Source organism: Ambystoma mexicanum, chromosome 10, assembly GCF_040938575.1.
Source record: "Ambystoma mexicanum isolate Mex_15411 chromosome 10, UKY_AmexF1_1, whole genome shotgun sequence".
Taxonomy (NCBI): Eukaryota; Metazoa; Chordata; class Amphibia; order Caudata; family Ambystomatidae; genus Ambystoma; species Ambystoma mexicanum.
In genome coordinates, this window is record NC_090932.1 from 1,010,601,733 (window position 1) to 1,010,615,815 (window position 14,083).

The window sequence follows — 14,083 nt, forward strand, 5'->3', positions numbered from 1 at the left end:
GCTGACTGACTTCCCTCGATCTCTGGCTCAGGCGGGGCTGGTGGCGCGATATGCATCTCACCCCCCTCCGTGCACACGTTTAATATCCAGTCTGCGGGAGGCTCTTCCTCCTTTGGCTGTTCAAACATTTTCCAAAGTTCCAGAACCGCAAGGCGTTTCTCTAGCTTCTTGCCTGTATATGTGGCATGCAAATAAGGCATCATATGTTGTAAAACGGCTTTAGATAAGGACCCGTTCTGTGGCCATGGCATAAACATCTTGTGGGCGGTACCCTTAACCCACTCGGTGCTGTATTCTTTAAGCTTGGGTGCATGTTTAGGGAGCTGCTTACATAAGTGGGCAAGTGTGGTAATCTCCTCCATTCCAAGATTCCCTAACCAACACTATTTTCATGCAATTTCACTACTTCCAACAATATGAGCGAGAACCAATTACGCAAGCTCCAATCCAATCTTTTCCTGCCAAAATTCTATATCATCAATTTATTCAAGAACATCAATCCATGTGCGAATTGCTCTTAGTTACAGAATCACGTAAAACCCACTTCATTTCAAACAGTCAATGATACAGTTCCCTACATTTGACATACAACAGAACACGCATGACAGACACTTGACAGACCAGACAGACACCAGCTGGACACATATATCTCTGCCTTCTAATCACTACCCCGACATGGAGTTTAAACAAACCCCTTTGGCGACGTCTTTAATCGTCGCAGTAGCCTAATCGTCCCCTATTATGTGGGCCCTCAGTTCACGTTTCTTCTGACCGCTATATTAAATCGCAGGAACAAGGAGAATCTTCTTACTTTTTTATCTCAGGTGTCCTTCCTGGTATTCTCTGCTTTTCCTCTCGGGTGCCCTCCCGGTAACCACTTTTTCTCTCGGGTATCCTCCCGGTAACCACTTTTTCTCTCAGGTGTCTTCCTGGTAACCACTTTTTCTCTCGGGTGTCCTCCCGGTAACCACTTTTTCTCTAATAAACTCGAGTCATTATCCCCTTATATATATATACAGTCTTCTCTACTTCTGACTATTTTATTTTCCGCCACCCTCCGTTACCTTTTCCCTTACTTGTTCTGATGCCTACAAAACTTTTGCCAAAGTGTTGAGTCTTTTCGTTCACTTACCGCTCACATGGTTCCTCTCTGGATCTTCGGGATCACCTGTCCCTCCGTTGCTGCCTCTCTGGTTTTTTCGTCCGATCGGCTGCCCGTAGGAATGAGAAGGTTTATGCTCTGTAAGGCAGGTTCCTTCAAACCCACTGCAGTTTTTATGAATTTACTCTATCATTGTCCACGGGAAGCTTCTCAGTCTACTCAGCCGGATGGAGAAGGACTTGTGATATTGCCGAAAACCTAAAGTTACTTCATGTCAGCGTTCAATAGGTGTCTTATCAATAGTTAATTAATGCTTGATGGTCAGTAAACCATCCTCTACTACCAAGTGTACTGGGGGGCGGGGTGGCCTCTGAATGGGCCCATGAGATTCAGAGCTCGCCCTCCGGCACCTTAAACAAGATAGCCGCACCTCAAGGAGGATGGGGTGCGGGATTCTCTTACTCCAACACCAGTCAATAAGGACAACTCAATAGTTTGGCAAAGGGAAGTCCGTTTAATGACAAGTACAAAAAAACGAGGAAACAAATGGTAATCATCAGAGATGCGATCGCCTGTCTCGCTTCAACTCCCAACTTCTTCAAGCAAACAGCAACTTTTATAGCGAAATCTAGTCATCATTGACATGCAACACTTATAGGTTTGACATGCAATTCTATTGGTTGGAGAAGGAAACCTAAATATAGGTGCTATATCTGTATATGGTAACAGTGTGTGCGGATTGGATAACTCTTATCGGGTGGGCGTCTATGCCCATCCCTCTACATCACTAGTGAAAGACGTCACTACAACTACAATGTCTTATTGGTTGTACAGCTATAGGACCCTAGATTATTTGGTCCATTGTGATTGGGTAGGTTACACCCCTAGGTGTGGAATCAGATAAAATACAATATTACGGCTGTTACACCAAGCAAAGGAAAATACACCGACAGAGGCTTGTAAAGATTCCCAGAATCTTTATTACAAAACTGAACAGTATTCAACAAAGTACACAAATAGCTATTTGGCCGTCAATACATCACAGAGACCACCAGCAGGGTTCAATGTGAGCAGTGAACAGAATTTCCTAGCTGGACGTCGACGCATTTATACAATTTGTAAAATGATGTCCAGCCCTCTTACAGGTTAATTATACACTGGGCTAGGGTCGCACCAGGTTCACTTTCCAAATTTACATATCTCGTGCATGCGGTTTACTTTTGAATATATTTACTAACACACTTCATTATTCTTTAATTTAACATTTACACTCTTTATATGCTGTTTTAATACAGACCAAACAAATGTTTCACCTATTATTTTTGGATAGCATTACTGATCTTGTATACTTGTAGTTTAACATTGCTAATTCAAGTAATCCCCTGCTCCCGAGGTCAACAAAGGACAAGGTCTACATGACCCTAACATGTAGCCTGAAGGCAGGTTGGACATTAACTCTCCTACAGAGGTTGGAGAGGTTAAGGCAAGAACAAGGGCACACGAGACGGCCATTTTAGATTACAGGGTGACTTTGTACAAAAAAAACCAAAATGGCGGTTCTAACCTAAAATGGAGGCTTGATTCAAGATGGCGGCTTACATCAATTTCTAAGGTCAAGACCTTGCCGTAGAGAGTTATTCGCGTACAATTTTAAGCAACTTGGCGTAGGCCAATATACATACAAATCGTTATAATAGGAGGCATAATTTAATATCCGGTTTGACATAGGGATAAATCTCCACTTTAATTAGCAGCATGCAGAATGGACACCCAAATGCAGAGTGCCCCAAGATTCACCCTGCCTCCCTTCCATCAATCAGTACTTTAGGGCTATGTGTCAATTAGTTGGCTGAGGATGCCTTTAAACTGTAGTTTCTTATCAAGAAAAGTTATGGCATCCTCAGGTTCTGGGTGACATCAGACGTTGGTGCCTCCTTGTGCTTGGCTGGTCACGTGTCTGTTCACTGTGGATCTGCTTCATTCGCCTTCTTTTCGTGTATTTGATTCTTTGTTCAGCCTTGCCACCTGCCTGGGGCCTCCTTATCTCGACCTTCACTGGCAGGCTTCAATGCTCTTAAGTTTCGATTCTTTGGAGTTGCCGCTCTCCGCCCTTCGTTGGAGTTGACCTCGAATTCCCAAGCATGAGCTACTTCTTGCTGAGTTTTGATTCTGCTCTTCCCTTCTGGCTTTAGCTAGAATATGAATCTCGGTCTTGATGGCCCCTTGCAGCCTGGGCTTAGTTCTGCTTTACAAAATGGAGTCGCACTTGTATAGCGTGCTTCATTGAGGCAGATATATAATTGGTGCATGCCGTCCTATTCTTCTACTAAGCATTGCAAGCAGTACCGCTTTCTTAGCTTCTTGTGTTACAAGCCTATTTACATACATTTAGCTAGATGCATATTTCCATCTCACTTCATGGTTACGTTTCCTTATATTAACATCATTTCTTCTTACACGTCCATTACATCGTTATTCTTTACATTTCGCCCTTGTGTGTCAGTTTTCGTTCGCCATTTATGTTCAATTGTACGTCTGCCTGGGTTCTTTTGTTGTCACCATTTGCCCTCCATTAAGGCTCTTTGGGTCTCTTCAGGTACGGTTTGTAAGTAGTCTTCATTTCGTGTCAGCTGCGGGTATGGTTGTCTTAGTGGGTGTCTGTTTATAGGCACTTTGACGGGTATTGCATTTCTGATGGGCACTGGGCAGTGGCTTAGGATTGCTCTTTGTTGGTTCATTTGCTCCTCATATGTCACATACCTTGGCGAGTATGTCTCTGGTGCTTCCAAATGGGGGTCTGGGGTGCAGGTCATTTCTGGGACCTCCTCTACACCACACAGGACTCTTCTCCTGCTGTTCCAATGTGATGGAAGTTAGGGGGCAGGAGCTAGAGATGACATGTCCACCTGCTTCTCTACATTCCCCCCTCTGGTCAAGTCCGCGACCACCTCCTCCTTTTCAATCTTTTTCATCTTCTCTTCATACTTTATCTTCGGAATTCATACTTTTATCACCCCCCCTTAAGTCACCTGCATTCTTTATATGCTCATCCACACTCCAGGTCATGTGACAGCATTCTCCAGCCCGTTGACAGAATACCCAACGTCCAATATAGTTCTTATGATCCTTTGGCTAGTAAAACTATATCCCGGGGTTTGCCAGTGAACCTTTCTTTATATTCTCATGGGTGGGGCCTTCTGTCTGTGGTGTATGGTCACTGTTCACATCGACCATGCTCTTCATCCCAATAACTTTCTTAGCTGTCTTTTTACATTGTACTAAAATGATTCTTATAAGACAGAATCCTAGCAATACCAATAATAGTATTGCTCCAAATAATTTGAATACATTCACCAGCCAAGTTGGAATCCATGAAAACAGAGACAAAAACCAATCATCATCTTCCGGCGCATCAGCTTCATCTTCTATCTTCATATGCAGGATTGTCAGCATAGATATTGCTTCTGTCAGGGTTCCATTTTCTCCATCATGGGCAGGTTTGAATGTACAGCAAGAAGGCCGGATCTTTTCCCACACATGCCTCCTTCTATTGCTGTAATTAGGTCCAGGACATACCTGTTCTGGAGGGTCATATGCCTGATTGCCCTCAATTCTTCCTTGATTGCATTAAATCCTTTTATCATCGCTGTCATTGTTTGTGGCAGCTCCCATTTGGTGATTGCTAACCACTTTGCATTCACTGCAGTCTGGAGTCCTGGCATAAATGGAGATGTAAATATCATTGCCATCTTGCTGAATAATCTATGCTCTGCTGTAATATCATCATAGGCTGCTATTTACTTTGATGAGAAATAATTCTCCCTCTTCAGCCGACGGAGGTTGAGCAACCTCTTCTTTCTCTCGTATTCATTTATTTTTTTGAACCCCTCGATATGAAGGTCACTTTGGAGAATCACTTAGGCAGGAACATGTATGACCATGATAAAACATATTCCTCCCCAATTCTTAGGCAGCTGCATATAAGCTCTGGATCCACAAGTCCAATATCAATCCATCAGCACAGCAGTTCCTCCATTCATTCCTGATATTTCAAGTATCTGCTTGCATCCTTTATTTTCTCCAACTAGAACTAGGCCTTTGTTCCTGAAGCAAGTTGTTCCATTATTTATTGGTATTATGGACACCGGTCCTGCTTCATTGTCAACCCATGCTAGTAGCTTACAATACTTGGCCCATGTCATTTACTATTTGCAATATGCTTACTGTTTCCTTCTTCAATAAGTGTGTGGTGCAAGATAACATTCCTTCTTCCCATCCTGTCCTGATGGCAACTTGTACGTATATAGCTGAGGTCTCTCCCAGCATTCTGGTACTACTGATTTTTCCAGTATGTCTGAAAAATCCAGCCTCTTCATTTCAACAACCTTCATTTATTCTCCAGTCAGGGATGGATAAATAAGCATCTTGTTCTTCCAGGCTATCTCTTTTTATATCTTCTGTGTTTTCACATAAGCATCTTGATCTGTAAACATTCTCATTGATCGCCATAATAGGATTGCCGATCTTCCTTTAAATGATCCTCTGGTTGTGCATGTTACTAGATGGCTGTGTCACTTCGCATCATGTTCTGTTATTTCTCTTGCAATTAATGTTCTGGCTGTGCTTATGGCATAGGGGATAAGAGAACATATTTCGCAGCATTAATCTGATACTCTCTCTCTCACTTCCTTCATGTGTTGATACCACATGTTATTCTTTAAATGGTGTCAATTTACCAAGATATGTATTTATATCTTCATTATCTTCACCAGCATCCATTTTAAGTCGAACAATTTGTTTAATAAAATCAGGGAATATGCTACTTGTGCTTTTGTTAGGGATTATGAGAAATATTTCCTTGTCAACCACTGTATGTACATTTTGTATCATTATATGTCTAAATGTTATGCTAATAAGGAAGAAATGACAAATCATAAGACAGAATGAAATCACAATTACCATTCCAGAAAAACTCATCAACTTTCTTGATGGTAGCAAATCTCTTATATTTTGAAACCTTCCCATTTTGTTTTAAATCAATATGTAATTTCGTTATCCTTTGTAAATCACACTTTTATTTCAAAACCTGCAGGATAATATTGATAATGATTCTGACAATAATATGACTGTTTTTTTAGGATTGCCAAGAAATGTCACAATGTCCACGTGTCATTTTATCAGAGCTGGGTAAGACTGTAATATATAGGTAAAAACAAAATACAAGAATGTGTGTAATGTTATTGTGATTGGCAGCATTGAAGATGCAGTGTGCTCTTTGTGTTAGGCTCCGGTACGTCAATAGATTGTCTCTTGTACCTATCTAAAATAGTTTCAGAATAGCTGCAAGTCCATTCATTAGTTATCGTGATTCTTGGTAGCCGATCGGGTCTGCATGCGTGGAACTTTTTCTCTTGCTTCACTGTCAGCAAAAGCAACAGGGTTTGAGGTCTTTCCTTTGCATGGTTTGATGTTGTGCAGGTGCAGCCAGGCTTGTCTTCCTTGTAGCTTGGCAGCTGTGGGATGTAACTTCTTACACTTCATATGGTCCCTCAAAATTCCGTTTATTCTAGGTGTGAACACATTTTCGAACCAGCACCTGGTCCCCTGGATATAAACTAAGTTGTTTCAATAGATTGTCAGGATCAATTGGCTGGCTGTCTTCTTCAATCCTCTTTGAACCCTCCCTCCTGTTCCTGATCTGTTTGATCTGTTGAGAAATAAAAGAGGCACTAGCATTCAAAGTTGACAAATAATCATGCATCTTATCACCTAATGTCTTCGCTAGACTGTGGGCATCAGTTTCTAACCCAGTAGGAGGAGCAAGAGGTATTCTCATATGGTGTCCAGTCACCAACTCACGAGAGTTAGGTGGTGATCTGATCCACGCTGATTTTGCAATGCATATAATGCAATGGGTAGGCAAAGTAACCACTCCTTCTTTAAAGTGATCTGTATTTTTGCTATCCTCTCTTTAAGGAGTCTGTTTAAATGTTCACAAAATCCCATTTGCCTGTGGGTGATAGGCAGAAGAGAACTTGTGCTTTATACCTAACAAAAGAGTAACCTGCTCAAATAGTTCATTTACAAAATGCAGTCCAATGTCAGACCGCAGGACTTCGCACACACCCCATCTTGGGAACACCTCACGCACAAGGAATTTGGCAGCACATGTGGCATCAGGGTGCGTACATGGACCTGCCTCAATCCATCTGGAAAAGGTACATACCACCACCAGCATGTACCTATAGCCATTGAACTTCTGCAACATATCCACATAATCTATATGTAGATGCTGAAACTGGTCTTTGGGTCTAGGGATTGCTCCTCTCACTGTTCGAAAAATGTGCCCTGCTGTAAATTTCTGAAATACAATGAAATTTACAATAAACGGGGCCACATTTTCTAATAGATTTGGTGAAAAACAATCTTCTGCAATCATGGCAGCAAGATTCTCTCGAGTCATATGCACGGGGTAGTGAAGCTGCTCCAGTGCTACCCTCAATAATGCTAGAGGCATAACTGGTTTTCCAGTGATATCCTGCCTCCATATTTTCTCAGTGGGGGATAAAGAACACCCCCCCCTTTCTCCATAACTTTTGCTCTTTTTGTGGGGCTCATCCTTGTACCTCAATTAATTGAACAATAGAGTACATATTAAAACCCTCCTTTACCATCACACACCACCCTGATATCTGTTTAACACTTTTTACTTCAAAATCAATAATGTTTGGGAAATATGCTGCCTTTTTGGCTTCTAAATCTGCCGCTTTGTTTCTCTTGGTGTGGTCTGCGCATTTCACGATTGGGATAGCCAACGCAAGTCTTAGTGTTTCAATAAGCTTATCCAATAGGGATGCTGTTTTGCTGCCTGCGTTGCAGAAGCCTCTCCTTTTCCAGCTTGACAAACCTGCGTGTATAACTGACGTCACATAGGCAGAGTCAGAGTACACCATCACTTCCTCATCCTCATATCTTTGAAGTGTGGCAATAAGCACCACTAATTCTGCAGCCTGTGCTGAACAATGCATAGGCAATCTTGCACTTAGTGCAAATTCACCCTCATGCCTCAGCTTTACTACTGCTGATGCAGTAGCCTTTCGCCAGTCTTTTGGTCAATTTTTAAAGAACCATCAATAAAGAGAATCCCCCCACTCCAAAAGCATTTTCTCTAACATGGGGAATATCATCATAAAGCTCAGTATATGTTCTGCAGTCATGTACATAGTCATCCTTCCCTACGGGTTCTGCTATGAAAGTTGATGGGTTCACTGCATCTAATCATTTTGATCACAGTGTTTGAAATAATGACCTCGTACCTTGTTGATTTTTGTATGGTCAATGTACTTTTGGGCTTCTCTATAATAGCAAATAATGTTTGCTTAACAAATAACGTCACTGAACACCCCATTGTAATACTTGAAGCTTTTACAATAGAAAATGCAGCAGCAGCTAACACTTCTATGCAAGGGTAATGCCCTTTCATTACTGGATCTAAATTCCCACTATAGTAAGCCAATGGTTTGTGTGCATGTCCTAATGTCGTTATCTATGTGAGGACTGCTGTCATAACTCCTCCGTTTGAATGGGAAAATAGGTCAATTCTTCATGATAGTTTGGAATTTCCTAGCCATGGGGCTGTACTGATTTCCTTTTTTAATTCTTCAAATCCTTTAGTCATTTCATCTGTCCATGTTATTTTACTTTTGTCTAACTTTTAGTCCACAAAATATTTTGCACTTTCTCTAAACCTTCTTGGAAAAAATATGCTTTTTTTACTATTGCCATTCTCTGTATTTCTCTAACCCAATAAGGGAGACATATGAAAAATACTAATTCATCGTCTGAGTAATCATCCCTCAAAAGCTCTGAGTCTGTCAAGTATGTCAAACTATGTCCTTCACTGAGGGCTATTACTGCTCTCCATCCTCTTCCCTCGTCATCTGTCCCATGGACAACCACCCTTTCTTCTCTGACCACTGCTGCGTCTAACTCTAAGGGAATATCCTGTCTGTCTTCGTCATCCATAGGTATTTCTGGTCTAAACACAGACTTTTTAGGTATTCTCAATATTGTACCTACCAACCTGGGTAACCAGGTTAATAAAACAGTCACTCCAAACAAGAATACTTCTGGATTTAAAGTGACTCCTTGTAATGCCTTCTGGCCTCTGAAGACTAATATGAACTCTTTCACATTCATATAATGTATCCCTGGAGAGGAGCACACTGTTCCTTGTTAGTAAAAGATATCTTCATGTTAGGTTTTGTCATCAAGTCATGCCCTAATATGTTAACTGGTGTGTGCCGGGAATATAATAATGTCATAGACATGTCGTGTTCTCCTATAGAGTTTGGTAATTCGTCTGTAAAAGGAACTAGGCTTCTCACCCCAGAGAATCCCTGAACATTCTTGGCAATGCCTAACATTGGGTATTTTCCCCCACAGACACAGGAATGAGTTGCTCCAGTGTCTACAAGGAACGAAAATGTGTTGACTCCTATCGTTACCTTTACTATTGGTTCCTCTCGGGGGTCTGGTGTCACTGATAGTACTGAACACATCAAGTCACTCTGTGGGCTGTCCTATTGTGGATATAAATTCCTCCCCGTAACTGTGAAAGGATTTGCTCCTACCACAGTCACACTCCCTATTCTAGGTGTGGGTGCTTGCGGGACTGCATTCATATTCCATTGAGGCACCATGACCTGTTGCATCTGCGCTTGCTGGGTCCGTTTTTGTTGTGCTTGCATGGGCATTGCTATTGTCACACTTGTGGCAGTTGCATTTATAATGGAACTTGCTGTGTTTGCTGCGTTTGTGGCTCACATGTCTGATTCTGCATGTGATCTTGGACATAATACTTCTGTGGTTCTGTATTGTATTGTGGAACATAGCCCATCCCCCCTCTTGAAGCTTGCCAATTTTGCTGCATGCCCCCTCTACTTCTACATGTTCTGGCTATATGTCCCATTCTCCCACAATTCCAACATTGTTGCGGCTGTCCGCTATTAAATCCTCCTCCTCTCAAGGGTTTTGAAACCCGCCTCGTCCTCCCCTAGATCCATTCCATCTCTCTCGTGGCCAGAAATTATACCAACTCTAATCCATAGGGTACACTACATTGGTTTGCTGCGCTGGTTGCATCTCTTGGGTCATCACACCTTCACCACTGGTCAATACCACTCCTTATATGGCTAATTTTGATAATTTGTTCAGAACTATCTTCCCTTCCTCCTGCTTTCTACTCTCAGTTTTCTTCTTATTCTTCTCATGTAATGATTGATAATGATGTACGATAGTGAACTGTATTTCTGGCCATGGCTTCGCTTCCATCCCTACCTGTTTCTTCATCTGTCGTTGCACTGGCTCAGGCAGTCCCTGGCATAAAATATGGTAGAATAATGCCACTGTTTTATCCCATGTTTCTCTCATCTCGAGATGCCATTGATCTTGAATATCCTAAATAAAATCAAAAGGATATTAATTCGTACACATTTTCCTAGTCATGATTGCACTCATGTCTGATGTATTGGGGTATTGAACTCTGAGCGCCCACCCTACATCTGCTCTGCAATTGTTAAATGTTGCTCCATCGTGTGTCGTGTTTTGTGCCGTCAAACCCTGCTCGTTTCCAAATGTCATCAGCCCTCTCCCCCAGAATGGCTGCCAACAGGCCTTTTATGTCACCTATTGCTAACATCATTCCTGATGTCATTCGCTCTAACTCATAAATCCATTTTCCCTCACTTGAAGTCAAAGGAGGTAAGTTACATTTCACATTGTCCTTGTCCATTTGTGGCCACGGTATATATTGTGGTCTTCCTCCCCTTTCTCTAATAACAGGAATTGTGTAAATCTTGCTCTGCAATCATACTCACCCACACTTCTTGTTTTCCAGGTGGGACTAGTCTTGCCCGTTTGTTTCTGTCCTGGCAGTGACCTTAATCTTCTTACATAAGGCAGGGATATATCTCCTGCACTGCACGATCATGCTTGTGGTCGCTCAGTGTATGGTGTCAGTTCTGGTGTTTTTTCTTTAGGGTCTTCTAAGTCTCACCATTTTACCCCCTTTTCTACACTTGAGTCTTTTGAAAAACCGCATGCACTCTCTCTTTGTGCTTTCTCATTTTCCTCCCTTTTTTCAGCTGACATCATTATGCCCCAGATTGTATGGCTCTCGTCTCTTTCCATATCATCACGATCTAATCTACTTAAAGACAGCGTTCTATGTACATCTGTTAATACATCATCTGACCTTCATTCTGGTTCTCTCGATAGAGATCCTTCAGCATCCTTTTTGGTTTTACACCCATCTTTATCCCTCATTTGCCTATATGAATCCCCAATCCTCTTCCCTATGTTTCCTGCTTCATGCTCGTCAGCCCATGTTTGTATTCTCGGTATGCCTTGCAGCTCCCAACGGGGCTGTTGTGACCCTCTCTTTTTTTTAAATCTTTCTCATGCTTCAATCTGCAACATGCCTTTTTTGAATAGACAATCTCTTTCGTCATCCCTTTGTCCCCATCTCCAGTTCATCTCTTCTTCCCTTATCCTCATCTCTCTCATCTCTTCTTCCTCTTGCCTTCTTTGCAACCTATGTACTTTCAATCTCTGTCTTTCTATCTCCTCTTATTTCTTCTCGTCTAGTCTCTCCTTTTCTTTCCTTGACTCGTACCTTCTTTGTTCTTCCTTTTGCTTCGTCTCTTTTTTCTTCTCCTCCTTGTATGCTTTCTCTTGTTTTCTTTCTTTCTTTTCCCACTCTTCTCTTTCTTCTCTTTCTCTAACCCCATCAATGCCCTTGTCATCTAGTTTGAGTAATATCTGACCTCCCGTCCATTCGTTCTGTACTATCATCACTTCCATAGCTTTGTCCTTAACTTCTCTATGTCTCTTTGCTTCTTCCTCTATCTCTATCTGCCTGTCCTGTCTGTCCTTTCTCTCATAATGCTGTTTACTTTCAGCGCGTGTTGACATATATTTGCGTTCTCTGCATTTGCTCTCTTCCATAAGGTCCTCACTGTTATAAGCGGGGGCTTGTATGTCTGATTAATATAGACTGCTGCTGCTGCTTTCAATTCCTTTAAAGGATAAAATCCCTGCTTCTCAGTGTCAGCACTCTTGCTTTCAATAGGTGAAAGAGGTGCCGAAGGCGTAACATCCTCCCCTTTATGCTGATTAAGCATCCACTCCTTCTCAGGCGGATCTGCTTTCTCACTCTGCTACATCTTCTACAACTCTTCCCCTTATATGTATCACACAAGTATGTTGTCATATGTCGCAATACTGTTTTTGACAACAAGTCTTCTTGAGGCCACGGCAGAAATGTTTTATTAGTCGTACCCTTCACCCACTCCGCGTGGAACTGCCTTATTTTGGATGCATATCTCGGTAGTGTCCTGCATAGATATAAAAGGGCAGTGTCCCCCATGGTGAAAAGTCAATTGTGACTGTCCATACTTACCAGATCTTTTATACTCTTTTTTACTTAATCAATTATACCACACTAATTGATTTGAGCAAGCACCAACAATCGCCACCCATTACCAAAAACCAAGTTTTTAACACATTTAAAAAAAGTATGCCATGGTCTACTTTTTACTATCCTTCGTTTACAATTTCTATACATTTTTGCAGTCTTGTTGTTTTATTATTGAAACTTTAAGAATCTGTTCTTTATTTATTTATCATTCTCCTTTGATTTTTATCCTCCTGATGGATGTAAATCGCTTGATTTATAAATCTGATGATCACCTTAATTTTTTACTATCGTTTTATATCTCCTGATCGAGATAGAATAAAAGTTTTACACTGGCATATTTATTACCCATACACATGTGCACTTTTAATTTTTTTGCGTACGCCCTCCTTGACTTTCTTTAGTAAACGTATCTCATCTCATTTTTTACCCCATTTTGGAGTTGGATATGCACTCTTGTTTCTGGCTTTGCCTCAGGAATCCTTAAATAATACCCCTATATGGAGTTTTAGTGTGTGCCCTTCCACCCTTCTTGGAACCAGGAATCACGGTATCTATTTCCTTTCTTTCTAATCCCAAAATATCCTGTTTATTATATTCATATATTTTCAATACAGTCCCTCCCACTATATTTGCCACTTTTGATGCTCTACTTACATCTGTGGCTCAGTTTAAGTCCCTCAGCATCGACTCTTCCCCAATTGACCAGTTTGCCTTCAGTCCGCGAGGCACATGCAGGGACCAGACAGGAATTTCTTCAAAGGGCATCTGCCGGCCCTTTTATTTTCAAATGTGTGTCTTGCACGCCGCTGTACACAGGAAGCTCCACGATCTTCTGGCTAATGGCAAAAGTAGCTAATAGTCTGAGAGTCTAGGTCTGAGCCTAGGTCGACTGGACCAGAATCATCGGCACTGCTGCCAAAATGTGCTCTAGCACCTTGAAGCGTCTCATGTGCTAGATGGAATTACTAATAATGTTCTCAGATCCAAATAACCGGACAGACTCAAAGAATATGGCAAAGTACTACTTTATTGTCAGCTCAAAAAAAGTAGGGCAATCTGGTGAACAGGAAACTGTAGCCTATGCACTCACACTTCAATTTTGATTACACAAAGGTTTTATACCACACTGTACATCATCTATGACGTCATCCTACATGGTAAACTGTAAAACCTGCTCAAGGGAGGGATTGGTTAAGGGAACATATATACCTATATATCATATAAGTATTAGTAATATCACTGGATACCTCTTATCTAATAGGCACGCCTTGAACCACCTCTAAATATATATAATACAGTTTATAGCAGAATAACAGCAGTGGGTTGGCCTGTGCAACATTGTATAACTTGTTGCTACATAAATCCTCTGATCAGTTGGCATTCTCTCCCAACCTTGGACTTTCGTCTCGTTAGCAGCACATAAGCAAAATGAAACTCAGGTGCAGAGAACAACATGAGACTACTTCCCACTTGCCCAATTAGTCCATCATCTCTCATCGGGC